At 37.6% G+C, this 27,901-nt stretch overlaps 1 protein-coding gene across 3 annotated transcripts in view; it reads left to right on the forward strand.

Annotated features, from left to right (window-relative positions):
• CARD11 (caspase recruitment domain family member 11) overlaps nt 1-27,901 on the forward strand; it is a 116,522-nt gene that overhangs the window by 32,742 nt on the left and 55,879 nt on the right. The window contains exon 2 of one of the 3 annotated variants that reach the window (XM_075515468.1): nt 25,959-26,050. The exons of the other annotated variants lie outside the window; for them this stretch is intronic. The gene's annotated coding sequence lies outside the window, so the exon portion shown is untranslated. The remainder of the gene's footprint in view (nt 1-25,958; nt 26,051-27,901) is intronic. 3 annotated transcript variants of the gene reach the window in all.

A 27,901-nucleotide genomic window follows, 5' to 3' on the forward strand; every position in this document is an offset into this window, starting at 1 on the left:
GAAACCAAAAGCATTTATATGGTGTGAATGACTAAGAAAGATAGATTGAGAAAAAGAATATATGAGAATCCATTTCCTTGCAACAAAGCTGCCCATACTTCCAAACAGGCTATAGATAAAATTGTACTGTTGTCAGTAGGTGCAGTTCCAATTGAGACAGTGGCACTCACATGAGAATACCAATAGCTAACCCATAGATTTAAGTGCAAATATATTATAAATATGTTTTGCATTGCCATGTGTCGTGGTTTTCCTTTAGTAGCATAGTGAGAGAAGTTACAGCCCCTCACGGAACTTGTGCACCTGAGTCAGGTATTGCAAAGGTATTCTTTGTCATAAGCTAAAACAGTGCAAAGGAGTTGAAAATCAGGACAGTTTCTGTGTACTGCCCTAGGAGCTATGCAAAAATCATATACTGTGCAGAAAGAATTTTAACTTCATGATATGGTATAAGATTGCAGAGAGACGGGTTTATTGTCCAAGGCTCATTTTAGGAGTGCCTTAGCCAAAGAAAGGAAATGTAATTGTGGTCATAACATTTTGATGCCCCATACAATAATTTTGCCATCCCTATCATATTTGTTCTGCGATTTCTTCACCCGTTTTATAGAGGAAAAGAGCTTGGCAGTACAATTAGGCAGAAGAGAATTTCAGTCTTTCAAAAACATTTGCAAGAAATTGAAAACAAGAATAGCCATTAATAAGGGCACTGATATGTAATTCTGGGGTAATGTCTGACACAGGAATCAAAGTCTGTGCTTGAAGTTGGAGTGGAGTTCAGATCTAAGGCTCATAGATCTCCAGTGAATACCAGTCTGTTGTATATGGGAACTACTATATTACACAGGAGAAAGGTGGGAAATAGTCCCTAAGCAAGCTTATATTATATTGTAGGAAACTTTGGGAGATGCCGTATGGCAATTTCCAATTCTATTCGGAGTGTTGGGAGTCCGACTTCTTTGGGACAGTTTTGTTCAAGTAAGGAAGAAAGGTTGAGAAAGGCTCGTTAGTCTATAGCTGCTTTTCCACCTCATCTCAAAGGGGAGTATTTTTTATTTTCTTTTTTAACTGCACCTCCATTCTTTCCATAAATAAATTTCTTCCTGCTGACAGACTGGCCTCCTCCAGCCATTTCTCATATGTCAAAAAAGTTGCAAGAGTTGTGCAGGAGACAACATAAAATTAGAATGAAGAAGAAAAACTCTTCTGTTTTTCTCTCCTTTTCCCTATCTAACCTAACCACTGCCTTTACTAAAATCTTATAAGGTCTGCAAATATCAAAACATCTTGCAAAACATCATTACCGTTATTGTGTGAGGTTATAGAAGTGCTGTAATAGGGATGTGCGCCTGTCAGCTCTAACAATGCATAATGATACAGTACTCTATTTAGAAATGGCAATGACAGCTATTAACCTGTTCTGTTTGTTATAGGATAATAGCAGAGAGTAATCCCTTGATTTTGGTTAAGCACCATGAGAGTTTAATGCTGCCCTAGAAGATAGGATCATTGGATTCATTTAAAGGAAATGGCAAAGTACTTTTTGCCTACATCTTTATTTTAAAAATTCTGTACTCAGAATTATAGTTCTGCAGTTTGGACCAAGATTAAAGTTCACTGGTGAAAAAGAGGGATCTTCGTTTTATTTGATCTGTACTTTTCAGTTCTCTGTTCAGACATTCATTTTTTTCCTTCAGTAAAACTTGATTTGCATTTAGTCCTGAATTCTCTGCATCTTGATTCATCAGTGAAGCTGTAACTCTGACCTAGCAGGACTATCTTGGGTGAAGCAAAAAAAAAAAGCCCACCTTTTTTTTTTTCGTTCCATACTGGTTAAAGTCAGGGGTTTCCAACCAAACTCATTGTTCTCTCCATTGATCGAAGGTAAATCATACATTTCCTAATGCAAACCAGGTAATATTGAATTTCCACTTTCATTCAGCTTTTCTTTTCTGAAGCTGTATGCAGTGGTATGAATCTGAGATAACTTGCCTTGGATTTTAAAAACCTTTTCATGTGACAGGAAAAATACTTTACCTAAATTTAAGGCAGCTTTTCCTTCTTTGACCCAGTATAGGCTGATGATTTTGAGACTACAGACATCATTAGGCATGGATAGCTGTTGCATCAGCTCTACACATATTCTTGGCATGGCACAGACAAGCTGTCTCAGTTCACCTAGGAGGGGTGACGAGATGGAAGCCTGGGAACAGCAGAAACACCCCCACCCTCACTCCCCCAGCATGTCTCAGTGCCTCTGGATCACAGCTGGTTCTTTATGCAGGCAGACTTGAGAACAAAGGATACTCAGCACATGATTGTCTGCAGTTCACCATTTAGGCATGTCCTATATTTTCCCTCTCCATGTATAGAATTAGCTAACAATCCCAGTCAGTGTACAGGACTGAACTGTAACAATCAGAATTGAGGCCACCAGTGTACTCTGTTCTCATCAGCCTGGAGAAGAAAGATGGGACCCTATCTCCAGAAATTCCAGAAAAATTCTGCAGTATCCAAAATCTTCTTTATAACAGCTTTATTTTGTTTCTGCCACAAACTTATTCACGTCTGCTCTTCACAAACAGAATTTGTTAGTGTGAGGTAAGTTTAATTACCTTGCATCAGGCTGCTTGAAAATCCAAACTCAGAAATACCTAGATGGTATTTTCATAAGGTTCTTCTGTATTCCTCCTCCCACAAAATCCTTTGTTCCAAATAAAGGAGATTGGAATGATTAAAAAAAAAGCCAAACAAGAAAATCCATTTGCAGTCCCCCTGAGATTTACGCTGCTTGTGCATTCTGTCATTGGTGTATTTATTCATATCGGAGTCAGAGGCTCACAATAGAGCAGCTAAATATCAGCACAACACAGCTGCAGACTCCAGCAGTATATATGATCATTTATAAATTGCTGATCAAATTCTACCCAGTTACATTTATGCAATACTATTGACTTAAATAGGGTTGTCTGAAAGTACTAAGGACAGAACGTGCCCCCTCAAATCCTTCATAATGTTGAGGCAGTTATCCTTTGATTACATCAGTTTCCCCACATATACCGTGGAAGAAGTCATCATTATTAAAACAGCAATACAAAACACTATTGTATGTTCTCTTTCAGCACATAGATAAAAATACTATGCTCGTATTTGTTTTGTGATGTAGTTTATTTTAGGGGAATCACATCATATCAAGAGAACTGGTTGCCCTTTCCCTTATTTTCCCTAACCAGAGTAACCTCTTAGGATGCATCAGGCTTTTATTTCTGAAAGAGGAGCTTCCTGATTGCCCAGCTGACATGACCTCCGTTTGACTCCTTGTATGATATCCAGTAACAGCTTAACGCACACAGCTGCTGCTCAGGATTCATACCTAGGCTCTCCTGAAAGTAACATTGACAGTCATTCCCAGATTTCAATACTTGATTTATACTAGCCTACACAAATGGAGAAGTCAGCCCCGTAGAGCAGCTAGAACAGAGTTGGTCAGGCTGGTTGCAATGTCGTTGCACCTCCTGAGTCCTGGGAGCATTCTGGATCCCAGGCTCTTCCTAGGACACGCTGCCAAGTATTTCTCCTGCTCTACAGGCACCGTCTGCTATTGATGGGCAAGCTACTGCCCTTCCTGAGCAGACAGTAGCATTCTGCAACCAAGGACCCTGACTCATCTTCTCTGTCTGTACCACAAAGGTGATATAGGGATGGATGAACTAATTGTAGGACTAGGACCTTTTAATGCTGCAAATTGTTGCTTTCTTGGGAGCGCTTCAAACATGAGTACACATTTGATTTTATTCAGGAATCTCAGCAGGCTTTTCCCTGAGTTCACAACAGAATGTTCTTACAAGTCAGTGGGAATAGGGCTTTTGTTGTTATCCTTAACCTACTTTTTACTAACAGTGGCTGCTGACAGAGCAGTGTAGGTGCAGCCACGGTACCTGCATCCAGGCAGCTTTATGACTGCAATCTCATAATAAGAATGAAAAATGTTTTGCAAGTTTCCTTCTCTTTCTTTTGGGAAGAAACTATCCCACTATCAAATTGAGATGCTTAAGGTTTCCCCCACCAGGAAGAATAGTCTTGGAAGGATCAGCAGGCTCAACAAGCACATGTATTGAAGCAGGATTCACTCTGAAGTGCTGAGATCCTTCCTTTGGAAATGGTTTTTGAGCTTACAGGTCACGTTGGGATGAGTAATATTGTCATGAGTAACGTGAAAGTTTACAGCAACATTCTGTAATTGCAAATTCTGTTCCACTAAGCTAAAACTGGATTATTCAGATAACAACATTATTTGACTTCAAGATCTTTGGAGCATGATAGGGATGGAGGAAAATCTACTAACTACTTGCTGTTGACAGGAAGACACCTGGCCCATTCCCCTACCTTGGCAGATATGTCAAATTTGAATTATTCACCTGTTTTAGTGACTTATTTTGCCATGAACTCAGAGCCATCACTGTGCAATTACCATTTCTTCTCTGCATGCTTAAAATACGAAAGCTCAGTGTTTGCGCTCTGCTTTGCATCAGCTAACTTTCTGAGTCTGATAAGGAAATCAAATTCCAGCCTCTCAAGCAGTTTTATCTATTTGCAAGTTTTGCAATCCCCTCCTCTTATGCCAGTGTGGCAGGCTGTCTTGCTAACAAGTGACTACCTAGTTTAACAAAACAAAAAAAATTTATAACTTTTGCAGACCCCATACATATCTGTAGATCTTCTGTTTATTTAATATTTTCATTTCTTGTTCAGAATGAGGATTTTGCTGGTGAATTATTTATACGACAACAGGAAATGAGAGGGGGAGTGGTGTGAAAAATTTCCATAAAAACCTCATGCAGTTTTCAGTAGCGTTCAGTAAAAGCAATTTTTTTCTTTTCGTTGCAAGTTTCATTTATATTTCGTCACTAGAGAAAGCTGCCACTGATTTAATTAAAATATTTATACAGAATTGCAGTCTTAAGATATATGCACACATTATGAGAGCCATACATTAAGAAAGTTTATCTCCAAATAAAGAGTGGGAAAGGTTGTGTCTACAAACATCCACTGATTCCTTCTTTACTAATTACCGGCACCTGCAGTGGAAATAACTTTCCACTAAAACTAAGTCCTTTGATCAATGTCGGTTGTAATGAGATGGAATAAACGCATCTTCCATTCGTTAGCAAAATATACAAATTGCACAATGCAGCAAATGAAGAACGGGATGGGATGGGATGGGTAGGAGGGATGTCTTGTTCTTCTTTTCACAATAAAGGAAGTATTATTATAACTCCATGAACTGCAGCCATTCCCAGTCTTAATGCAGCCAGCCGTAGAACAGCCTTGGTTGTGACAAGAACTATATATAAACCATACCTTTTTTAAACTTCACTCCTCCAGAAATGCCTTGGCTGTGACTTCCTTAATTCTTCTTGGATATTTTCTATCTTTATTCTCCTTTTGTTGTTTTACTAGCAATCCTGAGACGACAAATTGAGAGATAACATCCTCTCTGTTTGGCAGCCTGTCAGAGAAATGAGATCTGAAATGGAAAGAACCTTGCAGCTCAGGGCAGGCAGGATTAGATGGCTCTGTGTGGAATTGTCCAAGCATGAATATGGAGAATTGAGGAAAAGAGTAGTAAAAACCCATGTATCAACTACTTAGTTCTGTCATCTACCCTGACGCAACTCATTCTTGCCTCATCCTTCTACTCCTGTTGGCTTAGGCAACATGCAGAGTGTTATACTAGCTTCATCATTATGGCAAAAGAAATCGAGAGTTTATAGGAAAAGAGAAATAAATATTTTCTATTGCACATCCTTCCATCTCTTACTGTGATAGCAAATTGAGAATTCAGTGGTTAAACTGAAAAAGTATACCTTGATGGAGAAATGTCGTCAACCCTTTTCTTAGAAAGGAAGACAAACATGTATGACCGTCTCTCCTTTGCATGATGCCTGCATTTTGCTTTGATGAACGAGTTCAGTTCTGTACAGCATAGGCAACTCCCAGAAGGCTTCTGGAATGGAAATGAAATCCCATGGTATAGAGCGGCTTCCTTTGCAGTGGGAGGTTAGAATTTCATGTTTGCTTGAACATTTGGTAGGAGGTTGCTTCAGGAATAGCATGCTTGGACTAAAGGATATAAATGTATCCTAAAATCACCATTTTGGTGGTTTCCCATATGCATTCCTATAGTAGTCCTTTCCACTGGAGTTCAGAATCTCAACATGGCTGGCACAGCTTACCAGTTGCTAAGTGAACAGGCAGCTGTAAACAAGTGTCTGATTAGGTGACAGTTGCATAAATTTAGCTGTGTATTGTGTGGTTTCTAAATACCCCAGTAAACAAGATACATTTTTTTTCTTTCAGGCTCAAGCTTTCTGAAATCTCTTATCAAATTGTAACAATATAATCTCCTTCCAGAACTTCAGAATAAACAGAGCAACGTCATTGCATCTGAAATCCAAGCATCTTTTTCACCAGTGGGATTTCAAAATAGGTGGAAGGGTGTTATGTTATTAGATCTAGAATGATTCCCTCCCCCCCCAAGAGTTCCAAAGTATACAGAATGGCACTAGACTTTAAATTAACGCGTATGCATTGACATATATAGAATGTATAATACATATGTTGGAATCCATGGGATTTGAGCATTTGTACTTAACGTTGTACTTAACTACGTATGAAGTTCCATTGCATCTCAGCTCATGGTAGATGCATAAGCGTTTCCTTATTGCTGTACTTGTGTCAGTGATATAGTCAAGACACTTCTTCAGTAATTGTTCCTCCTAAAGCACCATAGTTATGTATCATGGAGATATTCTGTAATGTTACAGCTCCATAAAACAGATATAATTGTTCTGTTACTAGTGTTAACATTAGATAAAGAGAAAGCAATCTTGTGGTATGGATGAATTTATCAGTATCAAAAGGTGTATGTGGTTCATCCTGCCTAAAGTAAGCAGGATGGTGAAGTAGATCTTGGAAAGAAAGGCACAGAATTCATGTGTGTTTGGAAAGAAAAGGGGCATTACTGTAAGTTATTTCAAAATAAATAATATAAACACTATCTTGCTATACAGTTTTGTATCTGATTATATTTAGATTTAGATTTTACATTATCAGTTAATGATAATGAAAAGGAAGCACTGAGTACATGTGAAAATAATTTGGATGTCAAGGAGTATTTTCCATCCCTTGTTCATCTGCTGGCATACTGTGTTTATAATAAATCATTAATCCCATTCAAATGTAAGTATTTTCTGAATCTTCTTTTCAAGTGGTAGAAAACGGAGATTGACAGTAAGCTATTCTAAATTGCAATGTAAACATAAATCCCAAACCTCCTTCCTAGTGTTCAGTTTCTGAGTATGTAACCAAACAAATAACTCATTTCCTTAACCTATAACCCCTGTACCACATTTGTAATGCTTACTTCTGTAAATGATTATAAAGTAGCTATGCTTCCCAATATTAAATGTTATATAAAATAAATTGCATCCGTATTTCTTTTTTATTCCTTTACAGCATTTTTAGATGGATAGTATTTTTAAGAACTTTGCTTGACAACTAAGTTCATTAGTGTATGCTACTGTGATATTTATTTTATGATGTAATTATATTCTCTTTGAGTTCATATGTATCACCATTGCAAATGTTATTCCACAACTCCTCTATGCATGGTTTTTTTCCTGATGCTTCTTAAGGCACACACCTGTCTTGACTATAGGACTGCATTGTTAAGCAGATGATATCTGCTAAATTGAACTTGCCCTTTGTAAGTACTTTAGCAGATAAAAGAAATAACACATTCATTTAGCAGGATGGATCTATTGCTGCCACTCACCACAACTTCATTTGAAATTGCAGTCATTTAGCAGTGAGATTTGGAGTACATAGAGGCAACCAGGATATCAAAGTTTTGGGGCAGCTTGTAAACTATGAGGTTTTGACTGTGAGGTTAAAGCTACGCAGAATTCCTTAACCTCATAGTCGCATTCAAATGCTTGCTTACCTAAAAATTCTGAAGTTCCCTAAAGGAATTATTTCATCAGACCTTCAGAATTACTAGTGAAATGCAGTGGATAGGTCCTTCAGAAAAATAATGATAAAACTCCACCTCAACAAATTAAGCTATGCTTTCTTTAGATTTTGTTTGTGAAACTAGTAGTATAAACGCATTCTTGACTCCAGGGCCATTAGGTGGCACACTTGGGCTATGGGTTTGGCAGGGCGTGCCATGAAATCGTGTGTGGAACCCAAAGTACAACTGATTAATCACACGTCTTCTAATTTATAGGGAATGAAGCAGGGAGAATGCAATAAAATGACATTTAGACACGAGGCATTGTAAATATTCTGTCAACTGGAAACCAGTGAGCTTTCTGCATCTTTCTTTTTAGGGCATTACCAAAGTGATGTCTCCAAGGAACCTCATACTACTTGTATGGATTTCAATACTGCTTTTGTTGAATTCTCAGGTGTACTCAAGTGCACAACTTGCAGTGAAACCAATGTGAGTTAGATGGACATATACTTGTGAAGATCTCCAAATGCTTAGAAAAAGGCTGTTGTTTTTGTTGTTTAAAAAACAAATAGGCCAACGAGAACTTAATTATTTAAATTTTCTCCAGTTAGAAAGTTTATTTTTGGTATGGCTGTGCCATAGGAGTTACATAAGCTGTAGAAAAATGCATCCTTGGGATTATGTAGGGTTGTTATACAGGGTTTGGCATTTCTGAAGTTTGTGGAATTTAAGTAGGACAATTTCTGAGGTGAAGAAACTGAGAAATTAATACAGAATGATGTTATACTTGTATCTGTGAAACCTTTGGGCCAATCCCATCCCAATTGCTAACGATTTCTAGAGATCCAACTCATGTTAAATTTCTGTTTCCTGTTCTCACAAGTTTGGAAGAGGCTATCCATAATGAGGAAAGTCAGTGTGGGCGCACATTCTTTTTGTTTTGGTTTGTTTTTTTTTTTTGTTCTCCTTATGCGAGAATCCCTTTAGCTTTCCACTGGCTTAGTTTTAAGTAGCTATTTTGTATTATATGGCCATACAGCATCAAGAGCAAGGGGGTTGCACCCAAATGTGACTTGTAGTGCTACTGTATAAAAAAAATAAAAATAAAATAAATAATAATAATAATAAATCAGTCTTAGCATATGTGCATGACTATGACTCTGAGTTTCCATTTTATCTGGAGAGAGAAGCTTGAGTTACTGTGATTCCTGCATTTGGCCAGAGCTCTTCATTTAAGGTTTTACATCATCTGAAATTCCTTTTGGATATGATTGCACACACATTCCCACCTATCTGCATTCTGATGTGAGAATTAGGTGCTCTGCTTATATGGACTTCGGAATATTTATTTACATTTAAGATTTCATGGGTTTGGGTGGATGTTTGTGCAAGAAATGAGTGGTGTTGCAGTTGCTTGATGAAGGTATAATACAAGATTAGTTAGCATGGATGTTGTATTATGATTTCAAATTCTTTCGGCAATAAGAATCAGTTTCCAGGGAATCTTGGGGGAGTGTAAACAAACAATAAGCATACAAATAACTTGGCATTGCTTTTCATTGGTAAGGGAAGATTTTTAATTATGATCAGGTTACAGCTACTAATTTAAAGCTCTTAAAACATTTAGAAGGAATTCTTTGAAATATTAAAATACTAGAAGAAATAAGCCTAGAAAGTGGTGGTTTTACTAATTCACCATTCATAGTCTCTCTGATGCTTCTGCCCTCATTAGAAATAAGTAGTGTTATTGTAGCTAAGGGGGTACAGGCTGAACTAAGGCAAGGATCAATAAGGACAAGAACAGTGTCCAAATGATAAAAGTTTCCATCTAGCTGCTCCTCTCTTCAATTCCCTTACCACAAGTAGCCTCTCTAAGAGAGGTAACAGTCCAGCAGTGAAGTATACTATAAACTTGAGAAAGATGAATGATTCTTGTAATTTCTACCATAAATCTGCCATGCACAGAAACAGGGTGAAATTCAAGCTCCGTTTTAATGATGACCGAAGAGGGAATCTGCAGGAGTGCCACATGTTTGGATTTTGGTGTGTTGACAAAAGGCCTATGGCTTGAATAAAAGGCAAGCTACAAACATCAGTCCCAAAATATATTGAAAAATATAGCGTTAAGAAGAAGCACTTTAGGACTGAAATAGGAGCGAGTGCTCCAGAGCCAGAAAGAAACACATTGCTAAGCACACTGGTTTACTGGAAAGGTGAGCGGTACTGCTTAAGGTACATTAGCAGAGTTGATGAAGCTGGGACTTAGATGAGTTTCAAGTCATGATTAAGGAGTTTTAGCAGAGCTCCTGAGGACTAAACAAATTTTCTAAAAATACAACATAAGCCATTGTGTGAAAGACATTTGAAGCTTTTTATTCTAAAAATGAGAAATGTTACCTTTTACTCTATTTGTATGAGAAAAGAAAGAACATTAACTAATTGGTATGCAAATAGTGATTGATCCTGACCCAGTTCTTAGCTGTCCCTTGTCATCCTCTCAGACAATCGAGCCATTATTCCAGTGGACATAGCTAATATTTACACAACCTGGGATGACAGCAGGAGGGAAGTTCACGTAATGAGCTCTTGCCCTCCCCCACCCCCTTGCATTTTAGTTAAATGCCTCTTTACACCTCCACACCTTTGCTTCTGAAACTTTTCCTGTGGGCCTTTCTCCCTGCATATGGCCAGCAAGACACCTAATTTGATATGGACTCAACAGCCCATGTGCTAAGAACATGCTGAATGTTCTAGCCACAGAAAAGCAGCTCTCCATGAACAGTGATTGTCACAAAGTGCTGGCTTCTGGTGCGTTACAGGACAGCACAGCTGAGAACGTTGGATTTGGTTTCTTCCTATGAGAAGATAAGATCTCGGAGACCCAGATATTAGGGAGAAGATGATTTATGCTGTATGAGCTTCATTACTTAATAATAAGCTAATTATTTTGATCGCCCCCTAAGAAATTCTCTAGCAGTATGAAGGTACCTCAGTGCCCAAAGAAATGTGACAGCCTTTATTTTTTTTGAGATCTGCCAAAGGATATTTTACTGGATATTGTGATGAAGGATGTGACATGGACAGAACCAACTCTCTCTCTGATGTAAGTGTCCTGCAATCAGTGGACTGAGAGCAGGGATTAATTTTGCTTGCTCTTTCTAAGAGGTGAAATCCCCTCTCCACACTCGGTGTGTGCTGAGGATCTGGGCTCAGGCACCAGGGGGCCATACAGATGAACTGCGGCATGAACACTGCAGCAGCTCTGCAACAGCGCAGGCAGAGCAGCAGCTGCCTGTGCAGAACTCGGGGTTAAGAACTGCCTGCTTTGAACATACGCACTTCTAAATATGAAATATTTGTGTCTCACATTTTTTTTCAGCATGGAAAGAAGGAGGCTTTATTTCAGTGATATATTTCTGTGGCATATGCCATGGCATTGTTCCACAGATGCTATCACCACCAACATGTTACAAAAATACTCATTTTCAAAGCTCTATGACTGCTCACAAGAAGCCTGAAACTCTCATAACTATTCAAAGAGATTTGTGGAGGAAAAACATACTCTTATGCTATATTTGGAAGAAGTCAGCATTGTGCAACTCCTCCTCTCCATGTTCATTTCAACTTGTAGTAGTTTGGTGCAACACTTCCTCCTGGTGTTGTTGCTTCTGGACATAGTGTTGCTGCATTACTGAACCATTGTGCAGGTCTGCGTAGTAATGGTACAGCATTATCTTGTCCTGTGTTGTGACACAGTCAGTCTTCCAACAGGACAAGTTATAAAAGTGCTTCTTCCTTTGCTATTTCTTCTTTGTGTGTATACACATCCACGCAAACACACAAGCGCCTGGCAGTTTCTGTATGTTTTGTATTTTACATGCTGTAGCTGTATGTGTTGTGCATCTTTAGGCATTTTTAACAACAGCTTATTAAAGAATGATACATGAAGACAACTATATTTGTAACAAATGTGTGTGCAGCAATCAAGTACATAATATTCAAATAATGAGCAAAAATGCCTGTAGTGATATCCAATAGTAGAATAGTTGTTGCTTTTTCAGTACTGTGTTGAAGTGGCAGAGGGGAAATGGTGATGAAGATAAGGATAAAGACTAGTGGCTGTGTGGCATTCCTGATGCACTGCTTGAGGGCTGATAACAGGCTTGGGTTTAGAATTAGTAGAGTCTATAAATCAGACAAGTGCTTGGAAATTCTGATCTTATACGTTTGGCCTCTGGGATTTATTTTTGTTTGTTTGTTTTTTATTGATTTACACACAGTTAATGGCTTGCTGGAATTTACTCTCAGTCTGATGTGGGATGTAGGGATATAGTATAAGGGAGATACCACCTCCTTTCAAATCCCAGAGTTGCTGGAGGTTAAAACCGTGTAAAAAATGTGCAGCAAAGGAGTGTTAGGAACAAATTGCCCTCTATTTTCTGATGCCAGTCATCTGACATAGGTCCAGGTTAAAAAAATTGAATGCCTCCTGTCACACGGGTAGATTTTTATCCATGGACTGGAATGGTTGCTGTCACTGTCTTACCTGTGATTTCACTTTCCAAATTTCAATTGCTTTGCTTCTGCAAATGAAAAGTAAGTATTTATACGAAACGTAGGCATTTCTATTGTGTAGTCTACATACTAATTCTGTGAATAACTAAGAGAAAACTTCACTCCCACATTTGGAAATCTTATCTTCATTCTTTCTGCCTTTGGTCATTATGTGCATTCTTAAGGAACACAAATTTTTTTCTTCCTCCTCGTTTCACTTCTGAGTCCTCTTGCAGTTCAGAAAAGGAAAGTGCTTAGATATGAGACTTTTTCTCTTCTGCTTTCAGATATTTTAAAGTAAACATCACACCTCATCAGATCAGAGATTCATTACATTCCTACTAAAGGAAATGGGATTTAAGGATATACTCAAATTTAAGAACTTGATTACATTTGCTCAGACATGACTTTAGTAAGCACCATCTATCCTCGAGTAAGACAGAAGGATTGTATAATTAAATACAGTAAATGATACTTTTCAACAGTTTCTAAAAGAGCTACAGAGCTACCTTCTTCAGAACTTCAGTGAGACCGGAGCATCTGATTCCTTTAGCTGCCTTTGAAATCTGTACTACTGTGGATGAGGGGTAACACACACCTTCAAATGAATCAAGGATGCAAAGGCAACCTCAGCTGTGTCATTCTTGGGCTATGAGGTGATTAGTTTTACAATCCTGTTTTTCTTATGCTAGCTTGGGGAATGGACCATTATTCATTGCAATGTTGTGCACATTACAGCTCCAGAAAAAGCCCTCGTAATTCCTGCGTATGCAATTATACACCTAAATCAGCGTTCATCCTGAAGTTGTGCTCATTGATTGCAAAATGTCATGTACAAGAATACCAAAACTCTCCAGAAATACTTGAAGAGGAGCCAGGAGCAGTGAAAGTCAATGGACTTGGGTATGTCTAGGGTATGTTATTGAGGAAGCAGAGTAAACTGTTGCAGTAGCACTAAAATGCTGGTAACTGCACAGCAATTGTACCAATATTTTGTCTGAAATACAAAGCAGGTCAGGTTTGAATTACAGAGCTGTAATTTATGCTTTGGGTTCTGTTGATTACACGTACATGACATGTAACATGTACATGACAACCATGTACATGACAACCAGTGACAACCATGTACATGACAACCTCCCATGTACATGACAACCAGTCACACTAACTTACGTTCGGTCTATACCATAGTATTAAAGTGCAGATTTTGAAAATGTTGATTCCCAGCTCTCTGTGAGGATGAAGGGCACATTTTGAGATCCCATACTTTGCAAAACAGTAGATTTTTAAATCTGTCAGTGGTTCAGCATTAGGGTACCCACTACAGACACTTAAATATTGTCATTTAATTAAGAAATTAACTATACACCATGAAAAAAAAATATTTTTTTGTAAGCATTTCTGATTAAATAAAAAAGCAGCAGTATGGAACCACTTCATGCCTTAGCAGATTAGGAATAGTACTATTGGTGATACCTCAGTAGTCATGAGGGTGAAGTATAAGAAGTTTGCTTGGTCATTCGATGGCAGAAACATGAAAATGTATGTGTCGATCATCAGGTGTACAACCAAAACTGCCAGTGATCAGCACTAACTTTGATTTTCACAGCTTTTGTCAGTTTGAAGTTACATTTATAATGAGTTTTAACATAGTTTTCCGAAAGTAATAGAATCACGGGGAAGAAATGATACCACATGTCACATAAACCTGGATGTAAGAGGTACAATACTGCAGTAATGGGACTTCCAACCTGTGGGATACCTTTGTAAATGGAAATTGATTTTCTCAAGGATTCTTTACTGGGTGAAATAAATTAACTATACATTTAGTTTTACCAGTTTAAAAACCTCTTTGTTAAAATAAGAACAGTGATATAGAGACACGTTCTAATAAATTAGAGCAAGATAAATTATATCCAGCAGCTTGCTGAATACCTCAACTTATGAGGTTTTTTAAAATCTGAAGAATATAATAGGGGCCTCACAGGAAGATAACGTGTGGATGTCACTGAAACACTTTGACTAGTTATAGATTATTTTAGCTTTGATTATGTAACCATGTGTCTAGGCTCTTTGTTCCTCTTTCACTTTACGCTTTTGATTTGATAGGATTCGTCTTGTGAATATTTGAGTTGGAGTCAGTTTGGTTTAGGTCAATAGGCCCAAGTATGACCTTAGAAATAAGACAGTCAACCTCAAAATGCTACACAGTTTCTACTCAGACACTTAAAGTTAATAGGTTTTTAAGACACAGACCAAACTGTTGTGCTCATTTTGCTGGTATAATTTACTACATTAATGATCAAAAAAGAGTGAAAAAAACAGAGTAAAAATGTTAATTTCAAGCACCATTACAGAAATACAATACAATAAAATAAAAAATCAGATAAATGTTCATTTGCTGTAAACTGACGGTTGTTAAGAGCCCATTGCCCTAAAGCAAGTTATGCTTGTAGCAGCAGAAGACCTAGGTCACTATCATTTGTGAAATGCAGATTACTTAATGGGGATTTTTGTTAATGTTTTAATAGAAAAAGAGGGTGATTTAAACAGTGTTTCTTCAATAATGAAGAGTCGGCATTGTTGTGGTGATTGTGTTAATACGCTGCTGCCTGTTGCTTTAGTGGCTAAGGCATTCTTGAATAAATATAACAGACTACAGTCTCCATGTAACTCAACAGTCAGTTGTCTTCTCCATCCCAGCCTGGTGCTGGGTAGCCAGTCCTCCAGCTCCAGTTGCTCTTGTTCATGGTCCTGCTTATGGAGCTCTCTCTCTAAGCCCCTGCCTTTGTTAGCAAATGGGATTTGAGCTGTGCTTAAAGGGCACTGGTAAGCCCTGGTATAACACATGTCCATTGACGGACTCTGTGCCTGTTTGCTGGCAGAGCTGATTCTCTAGCTGAAGACGAATAGTCACGTATTCTGCTTTATATGTTACTGGTTCAAATGTTGCATCGTTTAACTATCACAGTAACATAACTATGTTTCCCCAAGACCAAAATTGAACTGTAAACCCTGACAAAGTTCACACATATAAAAAATTTACAGTACTCAGGTGACCACAGTAGATCCTTCTGTAGCTGCTTCCCTCTGATGAAAATTATGTATAAAGTAAGTGATACCAAATATAAGGGGCATTCAGGGTTAAAACTGAGTAGCATTTGGTGAAACATGGGTCCTTTGAGAAGATTTCAGTCTCTACAGCATTAGTCAACTCAAAATAGGTATCAGAGCTGTTTCTCTGGTAAGAACTGGAAGGCACCTTAACTGTTCAAATTTGTTTAAAAACTCAGGTATGACAAGCTTGCTCAGGTTAAAGCTGTTGTACATATTTACATCTCAGTCTGGATCTGAGTCTTGTTAATCGTTTGGTTTGCATTACTTATAAATACCTAAAAATCAGTCAGAAAATTTTTTAAAAACTAGCTGTTGAGTACTGAAGGTATAGTAGGAGAAATGGAATTTGGAGTAAATTTTTTTTTTAAATAAAGTAACTTTTCCAGTGCCCTTTTGCATACCAAACAGGCCTAGTGACACTTCTGATATACTTCATGCATTCTGACATTTTTACATTTTCAGCCAGATAAACATGCAGTACACAGCAGAAGTGATTGTATTAGCTTCTTAGTTTCTGCACTGCCTATTGTATTAAATAATGGCTTAGAAAAATAAAATAAATCCAGTTCATGCATAAAGATGATTGGAGTGGAATAATAATTATGTGCATAAGCTCAGACCTTGAGTGTAGTAGCTTCTGGGAGAAGCCAGACTGCATGTTCAGTAAATGCATGCTCCTATCCTATTGAACACAAGGGAAATTTATTTCTGGTGTCTGAGCGAGCTGTATCAAGTCCTATCTGTGGAGGTGGGGACACAGACATTTCTTGCTGAGGGATTCAAATAAGCTCAACTGCGCTTCCATGAAGACTTTCACAGTGAAGGCTATGCAGAAGTTTCTCTCTCACTATGAATTAGAGCAGATGATCTGCTTCCTCCAGTCTACTTACATCTTAACTCAGCAAATACCCATTGCTTTGGATCTCCTTGCAATAAAGCACCCCATTGCATAGCAGAAAAGCCCCACTCATTGTGGAGCATTCGCACTCATGTCAGCGAGGAATCATTTTTTCTCAAAGTCCTTTTTATGCAAGATTGAGTACACTTTGCGGATATTGTAGGGCTACATGTGCAAATATCCACTCTGGGAGCGGTGCACTTGTAATTGCTAATTTGCCCAGGTATCATGGAGCTATTTGTGCTAGGAAACATCACGCAAGATAGCAATTTGTTTTCAGAATTAAAGGGTATGGTATCTAATTTTGCATCCTGATCATTTTTATAGGTTTTTTTGCTGTGATAAGGTAGCAAGATTAAATCCACTAATTTCTGTGGTGTACTTGGAATGCAGGTAAGGGTACACTACAGTTTAATGAATAGGGAAACTACTAGAAAGGTGCAGTGGCTTGGGCCTGCAAACCTCTCCACTTTCAGTGTTGTGAAAAGCATAGGAATGGAACAAAACAATGTAGAATAGTATAGAATAGAACAGAATAGAAGCAAAGCCTTCGCTTTCTTACCTGTTCACATCCATTTTAACTTCTGAGAATATATTTCCTCTTTAAATGGCAAGAAAAAATAGCCCAGAGAAGCTCACAGAAACCTTAGGAAAGATTTAAAATATTCCATCTGTGAAACTGTTTGTGATTAAAATATTGACACACAATCAATAAACCTATGAAATTTTACCAAAGATAACTCTGCAGTAGTTGCAAAATTTTGTAGGCTAATTAATATTGGAATAGTATGAATTAATTTAATCATAGTATTAAAAAATACGTGCATAGAGTTTGGAAATTTTTTGGCAGAATAATAAGAAAAGACACTTAAGAGAGATGAGCATTCTGCTTTCTCATGGTTCTCACATGAGTTTGTGCTTTCCAAATTTCTTGGGCATTCTTCCAGTAAAGAAAGCCCAATGAGCTCTTTCTGTTAGAGGAGTCATTGCTGTCAGGGACTGAGCTGTAAAGAGAAACCTGGGTTTGTGATGAAATGAATGGAATTGGAAGGGTCCAAGATTATTCCAGGATGTTATTTTGCCACAGGTGCCTGTATAGTTGTTCTAAAATAGTTTTAAATACAGCTTTAAAGCTCATTATGATTTTATTAATTTTGAGGAATTGTTTCAGTGTTTAACATAGGAATTTGGCTACAGGTTTGCATATGCTTCTACCCAGAATATCTTTTAAAATGAGACGAAGCAAAAAAAGTAGGGGTTTTTGACAGTATGGCTTTATATTACTAGCAGTAGTTCTGAGGTGATATGCTTATTTATCCTCTCCTATATTTGATCACAGCTTTCTTGTGAAATATATCGGTGATACAGACAATGGCAATAGCAACAGCAATAAGGGAAGAATGTCTAATCACCACTACCATAACCTAGACCCCCAAAAGAAACCCTCACCTCATGAAACTGAAACTTTAAAAAGAAGCAGTGTTATTTATGATGCTTACAAACAAGCACATTGGTAGTCAGGGAGCAGCCAAGATAGTATCGGTCTCTCAAGGTGTAGATAGTAGCTATAGCTGTATTTAAAATTATTTCTAATTGGAGTGTGACTCTGCATATTTTGTACCCCTATGCAAATGCAAAATGCAGATAAGGTTCTTAAACAGAGACGTTCAGAATAGCATAGACTTGGAAAACACAGTGTGTGAAATCCAGCAGTAGTTGGTTGTTAATTTTCTATATTCTGTATGTTTTGTATTGACCCAAAGTGATCTGTTCCTTTATGAACCTAAAGAGAGGACACAACCTCACCAGCATTCGCTAATGTTTTGGAGTGGACTGCTGGGTTTTGTGAATTAACAAATGCTCTAAATAAATGCAATGAAAATAAATCAGGAATGCTGCATTGCAAAATGGGCTTTGTTCATTTATTTCTGACATGACTGGTTTAGTTTTAATTATTTATAATACTTCACAGTCCATTGGTAAATGTGCTGCAACATATTTTGTAGAAGTAATGAAGTCTCTGACATAGCAGACCACAGTACAGCTGTCGCACCCGTTTGGTACGGTGGGGAGTGACCACTGCTGGGGGGAGAGGGAGAGGAAGGTAGCGTTTGCTTTAATTTGCTTGTGGTATGGAAACAACTGCAGTCACAGACTTTGTGATCTGGACGTGTTGTTTCTATTCACACTGGCAGATAGAACTGGCACATCAGGTGCAAATAAGAGCTGAGGGCCTTGTGCTGGCAATTATGCGTTTTGCTCATGAAAGGAGAGCTGCTGCTAGCCCTCCTAGCCCAAACTATGAAGCACACTCAGTGGCTGAATAAATCAGTGTCACACGTGCAGATGGTAGAAATAAGCAAGTAATACCCCGGCAGCTGAGACAGTTGTACTGCTGGGTTTGGGGATGACTAAACAGAGACAGCAAATATCACAAGTGACTGGGCATATATGGGAATAAGAAGTTTGAAATGGCAAAGTATATACCTTCTCTGGTCTCATATTTCCAGATCATTGCCTGCTCTCTTAAGTCGGCATTGGGAAACAAATAAGGACTTGGTTTTGGAGGCAAAGTTACCTTAAATAACTCCAAATCTCTTTCATATGTTTTTGCATGGGAACTAAGGAATGGACTTGTCTCTTTTCATGCAGGAACCAGGAAAAGAGTAGGGCAGTTGGGGAGGGGAAAAAAATCTCATAAAGAGGCAAGTATAATAATTTAATCTACAGTAAATATAAAAGAAATGAGAAGTATATTTTAATCCACCTTTCATTTTATCCAGACCCTGAAAGTTCACTTTTGATTCTGACTTTGCTAGCCCCTATGAGTTTGTAAACTCTAAAACAATTCCATTTCAATTTTCTGGGTTTTAGTTTTAGTACTTTTTGTATGTTTGAAGTCATTAGCTATCTGAATAAAAAGCTAATGTATGAGATGACCTGCTCCACATGCATGTGGAGGTAATGGAAGATATCTGGGGGGGGTGTTGATACAACTTGCTTAAGGCAGTGAAAACAGTCATACAAGCACACCATGGAAGGAGTCTTATTTTTACCTTTCATGTGAAAAACTCCCCACCCCAAACCCCAAACCCTCTCCTTTTCTCTGCATCTCTTGTTGCATTGATAATAAAGTGGCTAATGTCTTACCCTGGATTGGATGAAATGCTGGATTTGCACAGCTATTTATGATGTGTGTTCTTCCTCCTTTCTCTCCTGCTTTTACCTTGCTGTTTCACACTATTGATATATTGATATCAACACTGGAAATAATCCAGAGAAATTAGTGTCTTCTTTTAACCACTTTATGATATCAGATATACCAATATAAATATGGAGATGCTGTACAAAGGCAATCAAATTTAGTCTGGATTTATACATATGTAAACATTTTACTTCTCAATAGTATTTGCAGCCCTTTGCTGCAGCAATCATGTTAATCTCTGATGACTTTGGGGAAGGCCAGAAATGTTGATGAATAGCCCAGCTTGTGTAGGTTCTAGGATCATAGAATTTCTGAAATATGCTTTGTAGGCTACTTCATTCTAATGTCTTTCTCATGAAGCCACCTTCTTGGATTAACATGGGATTTAAAATATAAACCTTGATCGTGATCCTGCAGAGACTTATTAATGACCTTAATTTTATGCACTGATACTTCAGTAGGACTGTTCCCAATGTGGAAGGGTAAGAACCTACATTAGACTTTGCAAAACTGAGATCTAGAATGCTAACTTTGTCTTGGTCTTCTTCCTTAATTATAATAGTGCTGGGGACAGTTGCCAGCTACCTCAATTACAGATAGCTGCAGAGCAGCAGGTTGTGTTTGTGCATTGATCCTACAACCTCTGACTTTACAACCCTGGTATCATTCAGTCACTGAACCTGCAGGCAATACTTATTCTTATATTCTCTTACTCTCTTTTGCACCATGATAGAATTAATTACCCTTTGCTTCTGACCATTCCAGCAGCATAGCTGGGTGCTGCCTCCTCTTCCTCCTTTTCCCTTCCACAGGAGTGCTGAGTATTCATTAGAAAAAAGAGAGGTGCTGTCATACCCAAAGGTGCCTCCTCCATTGAAAGTCTCACAGTGGGTTAAATTAGTTTCTGTAATCAAAAAGAAGCAGTGGCCTTTTGTAGTGCCCCTTTCTCTGCTCTGAGGGTCAAGCCAGAAAGAATCCTTCCTTACTGAATTACCTTCACCCCCCCATAGCATAGGGAGACATTCTGAACTGCTAAAAAGGATGTATATGCCTCATTCCAGAAATAAGATTTGCCCATTGTCTATACCATGTACACATTCCACTACATATCCTGATACTTCTCCCTATCACCCCTCCTCTCTTCAAGGACAGCAAGTTCCTGCAAGGTCTCCTGTGATGATCATGCTTTCCCCTAGGCTTGTCATAGCAGACAATTGTGTTCCTGCCTCCCTATTGTAAAATTGTTGAGATTTATATAAACAAAAGTAGCTGTCCCTGGTACACTGATTCATCCAACTGATGTAAAGCTAAAATGTTACAGATAAGCCTGCAGTAGTTTTGTAGGGGTACCATGTAATGGGACGATAAACTACACAGTTGCTGCATTCTCAGATGTCATTTACTTTCTCCAGGGCAGGGAAAGCCAATATGGGGTGAGCAGTAATGGTCTCCAGCAACTATAAAAGCAAAATGAAAAGTGACACTTTTCAACTCAGCAAAAAATAAAAGTGAGCTCTCCTTCTCCACTCCTCTGAACATTTGAGTTTTAGCTTCCAGCCAGGGCTGTCACTTTAGACTAGACTCGGCAAAGTGAAAAACTCTGCTGAAAGCATTATATCATCATCTTAGTCTTTCTCCTCACTTTTTCTTTCTTGTTAATTCATCTTTACTAGGCTTTTAGTTACTTACTATCATACTTGTTTTGTTTCTTTTATACCTAAGGCATCCACAATGGTTTCCCATATGGAAAAAATGTTGGACCTTGATTTTAATGTAATAAGGATCAAGTAGTGCTATGTCTTATAAGGGCACTTCTTGTTAGCCTGTAGTGAGAATGTCTGTGTCTCTTCTGTAAAATTTCAAGTCCTGTTTTTTTCTGCATGTGTAGGTCAATATTACTGAGCTTCTTTCTTTGGGAAAAATAGTAACTGTTGAGAACCTCAGATGAAGGGCTCATAGAAGTGTACAGTACTATTTATAGCAAATGTCTATTTCTTAGTTTTTGCTGAAAGCAGAACACTACCACTATCTTAAGAAATGTAAACTAATTCCTGGTCTGTTTCAAGAAATCAGTACAGAATCTCCCCCATTGTCTGCATATTTGTACTTTCATCATTACTGATTCTTCCACACCTGCTCAGCAGCCCATTCCACCAATACTCTCTGTTTAAGGTTTGGTTTTCTGTTCTGCCCTTTCACTTTCATCGTCTCAAGTGCAATATTCATGTGTGATTTTTTGACTCCCTGCAGGTTACATATTTAGCACTTTCTCTTCTTCCTTGCTGTCATCTCTATTCTTCTCTACGAAGCCATCAAGTACCAGAGTATTTCTCATGCAGGTCTTAGGCCAGTGACTGCTGTATCGTTTTTGGACCAGAACAGTGTTATGTATGTATGAAATAGTTATAAGACAATTTCACTACTCTTCCTTTGCCATTAGCTTTTTGATTCCTCGTCTATACAGAACTATGGAGAGCTATAGCTTTTGGCCAGCAGATCTTCATCTGCTGGCTACTAACAGCTTGTGCATTTATCTTTGCAAAGAGTTAAGTTTTCTGAAACTTATGTACCCATCTTCACTACTCCTCTCTTGTCTCCAAATCATGCCTGTTTACTACATTATTACCTAGTTACTTTGCTGGTATTTCCATACACAGGCTGTGTCCAAATGTGAAACATTTTCTAGACCTTCTGTATTAAAAAATAAATTGAATAGGATTATACCCCTATATGGAGGATTGCCCACCTTCTTTCTCATCCTTCATTAGATTCCAGAAAATTGCAGTCTGTCTCTTTGTTACTATTATGTTTTGGGTTAACTCTCTGTGCAGAGAATATTTTATGTATGCTCACTATTACAGTAGGCTATTATTTACTAAAGTTCATTTTGCTTGTACTGCAGCACACGTGAAAGTAAATACGCAACTTTTAAAAGTGTATAGGGATCCTCCAGTGAGTAGTGATTTTAACTAAGTTACAAATGTTCAAGAAGTCCAGTCACACATTAAAGAGATGACCAGAAATACCTTGCTGGACAAAGGTGGACTCAGATACAGCCCTATACCGAACCACTGTTTGTTTCAGAGGTCTCACGAGAGGGCATCTGCTGATGCCTGTACAGGGTTTGTGTAGCAGTTTGTTTCAGTTTCAAAAGCTGGTCACAGTTCTGCCATCTGTCTTATTTGCATCTCTGGCAGGCAGAACTAAAGATAGCATTAGTGTGAAGGTTTCCAGCCTGTTAGAAATACAAGCCTTTTTGTTTCCTTCCTGTTTTACCTTTCCCACTCCTCTTGCCTGCACATGGGCAAAGCACCAGGCGAGGACTTCACGTTTTTCTGTAGCATTGTGCTTCCTGAAAGTGGACCTCGAGGTGCTTTAAGCTCTGCTGGACTCTAACCCCCAATCACATGCATGAAAATAGTTCAGTTTAATTGCCTCAGGCAACCACCTATTTTGCCTTTTTATTTACTTATTTTTTAATTCATTCCCATATTGGAAATACGTACTTAATTTAAGAATGTGAAATAAATTTTTATATAAAAAGACAATTTCTAAAACTGAAAGCCAGAGAAAAATCAGATTCTGTGTTTCAACTCTTCCCTCCAACATTTTATGAGCATCTTACATCTAGCAATCACCAGAGTCAGGCTCTGTAAGAACAGGACACAGATTTCACAGAACGCTTACTAGGAAACCAATTCCCTAATGTGTCAGTATAAGACTGATAGTCTTCTGAGTACCTTAGCTCCCAGCTTCATGACAACCTATCGTCAATTTGTTAAGTCTCTCAAGACACAAACCATAGTATTGTTCAAACACTTGGCTTTTCCCCTGGGAAGCTAGCACAGCTAGAAATGGATTACTGACCGTTCTTGAAGGAAGTTTTCCATCTTGTTTGTTAAGTGGATGATGCTAAAAAAACCTTGAATCACCTATTAGTGAGCTCTTAAATACAGTGAAAGCAAATATACTCCCACGCACACATTCATTTTTCATGATCAGAGAAATACAACAACCTGAGGTATAAGACATGCATGACTTCTATTCAGAAGAAAGGCAGGCAATTCTCTAACAACAGGTACGTAATCAGTAAAAGACTGTATGGTGGTATATTTTGAGAAAGAACTATTTCATTGTGGATAAATCTTCAGGATTAGTGTGCATAACAGTTAAATTCCTCAATTATATTGGAGTAGAGAAAGAGTTCAACAGATCTGTGATAGAATATAGTTTGTTTCATCATGTAAGGATAAGAATTTGATGCAGTAGTTGCAAGAGGAATATATAATTCCCTAAATCCTAATATAAAATGGTAGTTCCCTCTTTCTGTCAATACTCTTAAGATTATTTCTTCTTTGTCTCACCAAAAGTCCAATTTAGGAGTCACTAGGGTTTCTTAAAATTTATGGTTTTTACTCACTGGAAGTTTAAGCCTAAAAGTTTCTAAGCAGTTTTTCATATTTTGGTGAGCTAAAATAGGATAAATGTGTGATTTGATGACTTTTCAGAAATAGACAATATTGTTTCTTTGTTTTATCCAAAACTTCTTAGACTCTTAAAGGACAGTGTGCAGTGCTGTAAATTTTAGACAAATGTATTTTTTTCAGATTAAACTCTTATATGAAGGGACTGTGTCCATCTCTATGTTCTTTCCCTCCTACATACAAAATATAACATAGGCGTACTTCTGTGAACAAATGGGGTCAGTAAGCTCAGCAGTGGTATTGTGTGTTTTACACAAGAACCAGGTAATTTACACATTGAACCAGGTAATTAGTGCAATGTCTTGTAAAATCAGACTTCAGTTTTATTAGAGGTCATTAGCTATTAATGTAATAAATTTAAGGAATTATTACAATCGTGGCAATTTGGATCTACAGACAAAGACCTAGACTCAGCCTATGTATGCTTAAATTAATTTCATTTCCATTACTTACTTTGATATGTGGTGTCTGCATTCTATTACATCAAGTGAATCAGAAGTAACTTCATGAATGACAAGTGAATTACTCTTTATTACAAAGTTTATGGCCTGTAATGTGTGTGGGTATATGACTATCGGAATGAAGTGAAATGAAAGTCCTATATATAGATGTAAAAGTATTTAAGATTCTAACACAGAGTTCTCATGCAGTGAGAAAGCATAGCTTTCAGAAATCTATACCATTGTTTCAAAGAGAAGTATTAAAAATTCAAAAGCAGGTATTCATTTATGGATCAATAAATAGCAGTCATATAGTTTTATAGCTATATTTAATCTCACATATGTAAAATCTTCAGTGATATATGGCCACTATTTATATGCATTTTAAGAGCTCTTCTACAAGAATGCTTAGCATCCTTCCCTTGGGAGCTACACAGTTAAAAGGAAAGTGAACATGAGAGCCTGGAAGAACAAATACATCCAAAGATGAAAAAATAATTTATAAGTAACAAGTCATAGAGACATCACACATACTGATCAAGTATAACATCAAGATTTTTATACGCTCAGGGCTGTGCTGTAAGCCGTGCAGGCCAGTTCAGTCTAACAGGCTGTTAAAAACCACTCAAGAATTCTCCACTACCTGCTGCTTCTGCCCCCTTTTCCAGTGCTATGCTGCTCCTGCTTCAATAGGCATTCCTGTCTCTTGCTTGGAACACATTATATGTTCATAACCTGCCTCTGAAACCTCTGCTTTCAGAAATGATCATTGCTGTTTTGGCAGAATAGCCGTGCATATGATGTTGGCTAAATCTTATTCTATTTAAAAGAAACAATAAGGAGAAATAAGGCATAACAACATGGTAATATCTCAGTCTGACCTCTGGTCTCTGGTAACTTTTCCATCAAATTGCTGACTTAGCCCAAGTTGCTTTTGGCAAATTCCTGTTTCATATCCTTATCTATGTCTCCTCTGTAATGAACCAACTCATGTTTCTGCAGTGGTTTCTTTGCAAGAGAGGAGGTGTGTTTCCTTAAGGATGGGTTCAACTTCCAACTCTGGGAAGATACAGTTTCTGTTCTCTGGCAGAGATGGACCTTTGGTTTGACTCAGTATAGTAATTCTTGTTTTTATAACGTTTACTTATGATATGCTCACGTGGGGGGGTTTCATGTTCTGGTTTTGACACATCTCATTTATATAAGAGTTTCAACGTCAAAGATGTCATGGTTCTCTTTATAGATGAGGAAGGTGAAGCACTCTTGGATTATGTGAATCACAGAGGACGTCTGTATAAGACCTGTAATGAAAGTTTAAAAGTCCTTAACTTCCAGGTCTGTGCTGTGTTCACTGGATATTTAAGCTATGGAAAATGTCCCCTTACCATTCAAACTCTATGGATTAATACATAATTCTTGTTTTAGATATTGCATAATTTATATTATTAATTAACCCTAATATTATTTTTTCTGTGAGGTATATTGTCTCTCTGAGCACAGCACTTAGCACAAGTTTTCCTCCTTCTGACCTCTTAAAGAAGCTGTACAGAATAAAAAGGGAGAAAATGTTGTAGAATGCAAGCCATTAAGACCTGCAGTTGTTTTCAATTTGTATCTGTTAAAAATATGCATACATTTTTAATTAGAATAAGTATTGACCTATAAAGACAAGAAACTTTCCAATTTAAAACAAACAAGCAAGAATAAGTATCTTGCTTGTATACTTATATACAAGCAAGTATCTTGTATCTTGCATATAAGCATCTACTAAATTTCCTTGCATCTACTAAATTTCAGGTTTGATAGATTATCCTTCAGAGTCCAGACATGTTAAATCCTTCACAGTCTAATAATCAGAATACATATTGACAATGCTACTATTGCATAAGTGGGGAAAGATGACGTTGTGTTTTAAGCTAAAGATGAGATACGGGATTGATGAATTTATTTAGAAAATTTTTAACGCAAGTTGTTGAACTAAAATTAATTTTTTCAGGATATTTTCCAGTGACAATGATCTGAACTCTGTTGAAGTTTTTGCAATAATAGTGATTATATTCCCTCCTATCCCCCTTTATTTTAACAAAAAATGTTATTTTATAAGTGTTTGCCTTGATTTTTTAACTTTTGCCAGTTATTTTTAAATAGCCCATAAGAATTTTTTAAAAATTAAACTATGTGAAAACCCCTGTATTTTTATACTTTTAAGGGGGAATAAATATTCTTTTCTTATCTCCCCAATACTTCATCTCATCATCTGTTGAGCATGGATATGAATACCTAACTCATTGGTTGCTGTGAAACTAAATTATTTGTCTGGAAAGTTTAAAGATCCTTGGATTTAAGCCCTATGGACATATAGTTAAGAGCATAAGGAATAGCATAAGGACCTGAGCTATGGCTCATACCCAGTTTTGATGAATAATATATGTCTAATGAAAAGAGAATGGTTGGAGTGATCACTAAATTAACTTACTTTTCTGGAAAGACCATCACAGAGTCTGGAGCTTCCTTCCCTTTGGCCTCAAGAAGAGGCAGAATAGATCTGGGTTCTTTGCTTCAGTGGAGGGCAGGTCTTTTGGCAGGGCACTATCCAGTGTGCTGTGGGTTGTGAACCCAGCTCCTGGGATGGATTTGAACCTAACTTTTTCATAAAAAGGAGAGTGAACATGCTAACAGCTGACACAGACAGATAAATCCCATAATATTGCCAAACTCGACAGAGACTGTCCGTTTTGTGCAAAAATACGTGAGCCTCAACACTGTCAAATGAAAGAGAGAATTTTATACTATCTGTTCCCCACTGATATATGTTTGGCTGTCATCTTATTTCATAGTTCAGGCAATTGAAACACTGTTTAAATGTGTATCATAAACCTATAGATGAGAACATTTCCCTACTGGATTTAAACCATTACCCCCAAAGGTGTTAAAGAAACCCTGCTGTGTGTCGCTTTTTAAGATCAAGGGGCGTTTTTGATGTTAATGCCTAGAAAAGGCAGATGAACACTAACAGCTGCTTATCCACAGGCTGGTGAATTGAATAGGGAAATACTTCTGTTCTGGAAGTCAGATCTCCAGAGAAAAATGATAAATTGTGAGCATCTATAAGTAAGAGTGATAGTCTCTAAGGATAGTTGAGCAAGGCTGATAATATAAAATATGTAAAATGTGGAAAATATTTAA

The sequence above is a fragment of the Mycteria americana genome, chromosome 12 (genome assembly GCF_035582795.1).
Source record: "Mycteria americana isolate JAX WOST 10 ecotype Jacksonville Zoo and Gardens chromosome 12, USCA_MyAme_1.0, whole genome shotgun sequence".
NCBI lineage: Eukaryota > Metazoa > Chordata > Aves > Ciconiiformes > Ciconiidae > Mycteria > Mycteria americana.